Source organism: Hevea brasiliensis, chromosome 11, assembly GCF_030052815.1.
Source record: "Hevea brasiliensis isolate MT/VB/25A 57/8 chromosome 11, ASM3005281v1, whole genome shotgun sequence".
Lineage (NCBI taxonomy): Eukaryota > Viridiplantae > Streptophyta > Magnoliopsida > Malpighiales > Euphorbiaceae > Hevea > Hevea brasiliensis.
The window spans coordinates 59,317,952-59,325,111 of record NC_079503.1 but is presented as its reverse complement, the minus strand read 5'-3'; positions in this window follow the sequence as shown (position 1 = coordinate 59,325,111).

Sequence of the window (7,160 nt, the reverse complement as noted above, 5' to 3'; positions counted from 1 at the left end):
GTAATGCCTCCATATCTTCAATGCGAAGATAATTGCTACTAACTCTAAATCATGAGTAGGGTAATTCTTTTCATAAGGCCTTAACTGCCTGAAGCATATGCGACCACTTTCCCTTCTTGCATGAGTACACACCCTAACCCATTGTGTGAGGCATCACTGTATACTACAAAGTCTTTTCTAGACATTGGCTGTGTTAACACTGGTACCTCTGTCAACATAGCCTTCAACCTCTCAAAACTGGCTTGACACTTTTCATTCTAGTCAAATTTCATATTCTTGTGAAGTAATTTGGTCATTGGAGCAGCTATCAAGGAAAATCCCTTTACAAATCTTCTATAATATCCAGCTAACCCCAAGAAACTTTTGATCTTAGTGGTATTTCTGGGAGCTTTCCATTCCATCACTGCTTCAATCTTCTTGGGATCCACTCTAATCCCTTCAGCTGATACTACATGTCCAAGGAATGCAATCTCATTCAACCAAAACTCACACTTGGACAATTTAGCATACAGTTTCTTCTCTTTCAGAGTGTATAGAACAATTCTCAAATGCTCATCATGTTCTGCTTTATCCTTGGAATACAGCAGGATGTCATTAATAAAGACCACTACAAACCAATCTAAGTATGGATGGAACTTATGGTTCATAAGGTCCATGAATGCTGCTGGAGCATTTGTTAACCCAAATGGCATCACTAGGAATTCATAATGCCCATACCGGGTTCTAAATGCAGTCTTAGGCACATCTGTATCCTTAACCATTAGCTGATGATACCCTGATCTGAGATCAATCTTAGAAAATACACCGGCTCCCTTCAACTGATCAAACAGATCATCAATTTTAGGCAATGAATACTTGTTCTTCACTGTTACTCTGTTTAACTACTGATAGTCAACACATAACCTCAGTGTCCCATCTTTCTTCCTAACAAACAGTACTGGAGCTCCCCACGGTGACACACTAGGGTATATGAACCCCTTGTCTAGTAAATTTTGCAGCTGGATTTTTAACTCTTTCAATTCAGCAGGTGCCATCCTATATGAAGCAATTGAAATCGGAGTTGTACCCAGCATAATCTCAATAGCTTTCAACTTTTCTTTTTGGTGGCAAACTAGGCAATTCCTCAGGAAATACTTCAGAGAAATCCCTTACTGTGGGTATGTCAGACAAGTTAAGTTTACCCTACTTAGTATCAACCACGTGTGCCAGATAGGCTTCACACCCTTTTCTCAACCATCTCCTTGCAACTGTAGCTGAGATGACATTAGACAAGAAATCTGTCCTTTCACCCACAATTATTATTTCTTCGTTCTCAGCAGCTTTCAGAGAGATTCTCTTCAATTTACAATCTACTATTGCCTGATGATGGGATAACCAATCCATTCCCAAAATCACATCAAACTCATGGAAAGGCAGTTTGATTAAGTCTGCTGAGAAATGTTTCCCTTGAATCTTCAATGGACAGCCCTTATACACCCTGTTTACTACTACACTGTGGCCTAGCGGATTTGTGACCAGGATGTCTTGGTCACTTTCCTCTACTGGTATTCCCTTTTCTACGGGCATCTTGATACAAATATATGAATGAGTAGATCCAGGATACACTAATGCATGCACAGAAGTATTATAAAGGAGGAACGTACCCTTGATGACATCTGGAGCATCCTGTTCCTCTTGTGCTCTGGCTGGTTTTTTGCCTTCTGCTCTCTCTACAGACTCTGACACAGGTTTCTGTGAAGTACCGGCTGCCTCAGCCTTACCCTGCTTTCTAACCCTTGGAGCTGGAGGGGCAAGCCTATCAATTGATACCGGAATGGATGTAGCAGTTATGCGAGGACAATCTCGGACTAGGTGGTCTGTAGATCCACACCGTAAACAAGCACCTATCATCCTCCAACATTCACCCCTATGCCATTTTTGGCAATGTGGGCAAGCAACAGATACTGTTGGGGCTGGTCCCCTGAACCCTATCCCTAGAGAGCTAGCCACTGAAGGTGTGGACTGGCCTCTCCTTGGTGCAAACTTAGATTTAGGCCTCTATGACTGACCCTGACTTGGTGCTCTACTGAAACTCTGAGCAGGTGAACCTCTGAATTTCTTACTAGGGGCAGAAGATGTACCGGTCTGACCCTGACCTCTTTTCTGCTGTCTGTCCCTTCTGTTCTGCTCATTCATTCTAACTTTTTAAACCTTCAGTGCAACTTTCACTAACTTGGCAAACTCTGTAATCCCCAAGGCTGTAATAATTACTTTAATGTTATCATTGAGTCCTTCCTGAAATCTCTTGCTTCTTTCTGCCTCATTAGGAACTATTTCCCGCCCATAGCGGCTTAGTATGATAAATTCTCTTTCATATTCAGCCCCTATCAGCTGTCTCTGGCATAGGGTAATAAACTCCCTTCTCTTGTCTTCCAGGTATACACTACCCACATACTTCTTTCTGAACTCAGTGAGAAAGAAATCCTAAGTTATCTATTCTGGTGGCACCTCACTAGTTACTGTATCCCACCATTGGTATGCATCATCTTGCAATAGTGATACAGCAGCTTCCAAATTTTGCTCTGGAGTATAATGAAGTTGTTTCAAGACTCTTCCAGTTCTGTCCAACCAGTTTTCAGTTGTGACAGAATCATCTTCCCTTTTGCCCAGAAAATCCACTGCTCCAAACTTCCTGAGTCTCTCCATATGAGATTTTTGATGTGGAGGTGGTGGTGGTGGCATAACTCCTGCCATCTGTCTAAAGAACTCAGCCATTTGCTGAAATGTGGCTGGTGCACCTAGTACTGGTGGATCAAGTTCCCTCCTATCTCCTAGTTCAGTCATAGATGGAGCATGACTTTCCACTTCCTCATCGACCACTCTCTGCGATGTGGAGTCCATATTCTGATCAAAATAACATATAAAAAGATTTGCTTTAGAGTCATCTTAACACTTACAATGTAATGCATGATATGCAAACTATCAACGTCCAGAAACGCCTAAACCGTGCTCTAATACCACTAAATATAACACCCCTCACCCATCTACAGTATAGCTGAGCAAGGCGTGCTACACGGCGTGCCGGAGCACCTAGTCTGTATTCAACTCATTTCCTGAACTCAATTTGATTTTAAGAAGTCTTTTATGTAATATTCATTTCATGCTAATACTATTTTCATACTTTAATAAAATCAGTGTTTCAAAAATAGTAATAAAAATTTGGCAAGGTGCCGTCTGTATTTTTACAAACTGTCCTTCCAAACCTATTAAAAACAGTTTAATATGATAATATCAAAATCTCAAATATTTCATAGTCTCTATTTCTTAATAAAGTCAATGGACTTTTATAGTCATTAAACAGTTCCATAATACAGTCCATAATAATTTAAATATATCCAGAAAATCTCCATGTTATTTAATATGTACAAAATATTATAAACTTTAGAGCTTTCATAATATTACAAAATACAGGGCCGAATTTCAAAAATACAATAAAAGTATAAAATACAAGACATCCTAAGTCCTACCATGTATGCAATACAGTGCAGATGACTCTAGACTCCTGTGCAGATATGATGTCTCACCCGGTCGTAGGTTTGTTGGGCTCCCCAGCTGTGTCTCCAATACCTACGCATTACAAAAGCAACGCGCTAAGCAATTTTGTTTAGTGGTGCCAAATATAAAGAAATATATACTTAAATAAAGTAAATAAAGTGTTTACGAATTTATAACATCGATATACTTTGCAGTTGTTGATTCTACTTTTATTTGCTAACATTTCAATATTTGCTAATTTTTGGTAGTGCTGTATGTCAATAGACTGGATTTAGCGATTTGAATTTAATAGTACTTGAATTACTGCCCGTGTAGCCTATATACTGACCAGACTTGATAAACGGATATACTGGCACTGGGTACCTAGTACCTCGGGCCGTCACACCATCGGTCACAAAGTGACTCCCGGTGTGCAAATAGCATGGCTAAAAAGCCATATAGTCAATCTAGCGATAAGCCAATAATAAATACACAATATGTATAGCCGTAGGCTATTAAAGTCACAGTGCGGCATAATAAGCTGTAAAAATACAGTATGGCATGAAGCCATTTACAGAACAGCTGTCAGAATCCTATTAGCATGCCAACCTATCCAAACTAGTCAACTAGGCAAACTAGGGCACATTATAAATTAATTGTTTAATTCTTCAAATTTTTAGAGTTTACTAACTATTATATAATTCATAGGTCAATGCATATGTTGACCTTTTTAGGTACTATAGACAGGTTATTTCTAGCATCAACATGTCATATATTGTAATTCAATACGCTGCCAATATAGTGCAATTTACCATTTTTACAAGTTGGCATTCATTGCCAAATTGCTTCAAACATCATTGTATGTAAATGTCAAATTCTCAATTTTTAGTGTGCTAGATTGGTCTAGCTTAAAGTCCTATTTTCTCTTAGTTTTTAGCTTCTGGTCAAAGAAGCAAAATTGTAGCTCTATGTCTTATTGTACACGGGGAAAAATTTCAGGTCATTTTGAGTTGTATAGACCAAAATATGGTCAATTTACTAAAGCTGGACAGATTGCACCTTTTTTGGTCTATACAACTCAAAATGTCCTGAGTCCCATAAGGGGGGGCAAACCTCAACGAGGACGCTAAGTCCTATAAGGGGGGTGGATTGTAACACCTTAGGCAAATCCCACATTGGCAAAACACGGGAGAGATGCTGGGTTTATAAGTTGGCGGCTCTAAAACTGTGAGGGCTTTAGGCCAGAGCGGACAATATCACTAGTGAGCCGGGCCATTACAACTCGGGCAATGATAATAAATCTTACCAAATTTTAATCGAATAATACTGCAATAAATATCAGAAATTAAGTCTACTAAAGATGTAAACATACATTCTGCATACTTACTTTATTTTACTTATTTATTTTATATTGTCACCATTAAGCAGAATTGCTTAGCGCGTCGCTTTTGCCACGCATGTGCATCGAGACATAGCCGGGAGCCCAAGCAGACATCGATCGGGTGAACTTTGAGTTGCATCGAGTCCGAGTCACCTCACATCTGCAGTGCACTTGGTAGGACATTAGGACTTTGGGTGGCATTTTGTATTTTGCATTTTGTATTAGTTTTGGATTGTAATTATAAACTCACGTAATTATGCTTTTGATGTAATTATCTATGAACTATGTTCAGTAATAAATGTGAGCATTTCTCATTGAATTGAGTGTGATATGAAATGAATTGAATTTTGAGATACTGAAGTGATTTGAGAAATTGTTGATGGTGGTTGACTGAGATTGAAATTATGATTATATTGGATGTGTTTTTAATAGATTCAAAAGAACTGTTTTTTCAATTTACAGCCGGCACTCTGCCGGATTTTCTATAAAATTTGTGAAAAATTCAAATTAATCAAAAATTATAAATAAATAAATAAAAGGGTAAATTGAATTGAAATATGATTGAGTGCTCCGGCACACTGTGTGGCATATCTTGCTCGGCTACACTGTAGACGGGTAAGGGGTGTCACATTTAGTAGTATCAGAGCATCGGTTTAAGCGTTTCTGGGCCTAGATAGGGTGCGTACCATTGCATTGCATTTGTAAGTGTTGAGGTGACACTGATGCAGATCTGTTTGTTTTCTTATTTTGATTAGGATATGGATCCTGCTTCTCAAAGAGCAGTTGATGAAGAGGTGCGAGTCGTGCTCCACCAAGGGCTGAATCTGGGGGCAGGGGAGAATCTGCTCCACTAGAAGCTGAGGCACCTGCCCAACCTCAATTTGCATTATATCAACAAATGATCGAGTTTTATCGGCAAATGATGGGGGCAATTCCACCACCACAACCACAGCCACAACCTCCATCAGCACCACAGAAGTCTCATCTGGAGAAACTGTAAAAACATGGGGCTGTGGATTTCTTTAGGAAGAACGAGGATGATCCCATGACAGCGAAAAACTGATTGGATAGAACAATCAGAGTGCTGAAACAGCTTAATTGCACCCTCGAGCAGAATCTGGAGGGTGCTGTGTCCCTACTTTAGGATGATGCATACCAGTGGTAGGACACAGTAAGTAGTGAAGTGCAACAGGAATGGATCACCTAGGAATTCTTCCTCATAAAGTTTAGGAAGAAATATGTCAGTAAAGTATATTTAGAAGAGAGAATAAGAGAATTTATCAGTTTGAGGCAAAGGCAACTATTAGTGGCAGAGTATGAGCGAGAATTCATCAGACTGAGCCGGTATGGGAGGAAGATAGTCCCTACAGAGGCAGAAAGGTATAGAAGGTTTCAAGAAGGGCTCAATGACAATATCAAAGTCACGATAACAACATTGGAGATCACAGATTTTTCCAAATTAGTAGATGCTGCATCGAAAGTAGAAAGAGTCCAAATAAATGAGCAAAATAGAAGGGAAAGACAGCAAAAGAGGAGTCCAAGTCAATCCAGTTCATTTTTTGCTCCCAATAAGAAGAGTAAGGGTCCTCCTGCTCAGGGTTCAGGACAAACACAAGGTCAGGGTCAGTCCTAGGGGCCTAGACCACAGTTCACACCTAGGACAGGCCAGTCCACACCATTAGTGGGCAGCTCTCAAGGGATGGTGTTTAGGGGCCAGCCCCAGTATCTTTTGCCTGTTCGTACTGCCAGAAGTGGCATAAGGGGGACTATTGGCGAGTGACTGGTGCATGCTTACGGTGTGGATCTACAGAACATCAGATCAAAAATTGTCCGAAGAGGACTACTACAGTTGCTCCAAGACAAGCTGACAGACTTGCTCCTGCAACACAAAGCGGTAGGAAGCCCGATAAATCTGAAGCAGCTGGTCCATCACTAAGGCCTGCATCTGAGTCAGCTGAGAGGCCAGAGGCTAGAGTACCTGCCAGAGCCTATGCCATTAGAGCTCAGGAGGACCAAGATGCCCCAGACGTCATCAGGGGTACATTCTCTCTCTATAACACTTTTGTGCAGACATTGGTGGATCCAGAATCCACTCATTCATACATCTGCATCAAACTACCCGTAGAGAGGGGAGTTTTAGTAGAGGAGAGTGATCAAGACATTCTGGTCACAAATCCACTAGGCCACAGTGTGGTAGTGAATAAAGTATATAAAGGTTACCCGTTGAGGATTTAGGGGTATGAATTCTCGGCAGACCGAATTAAAT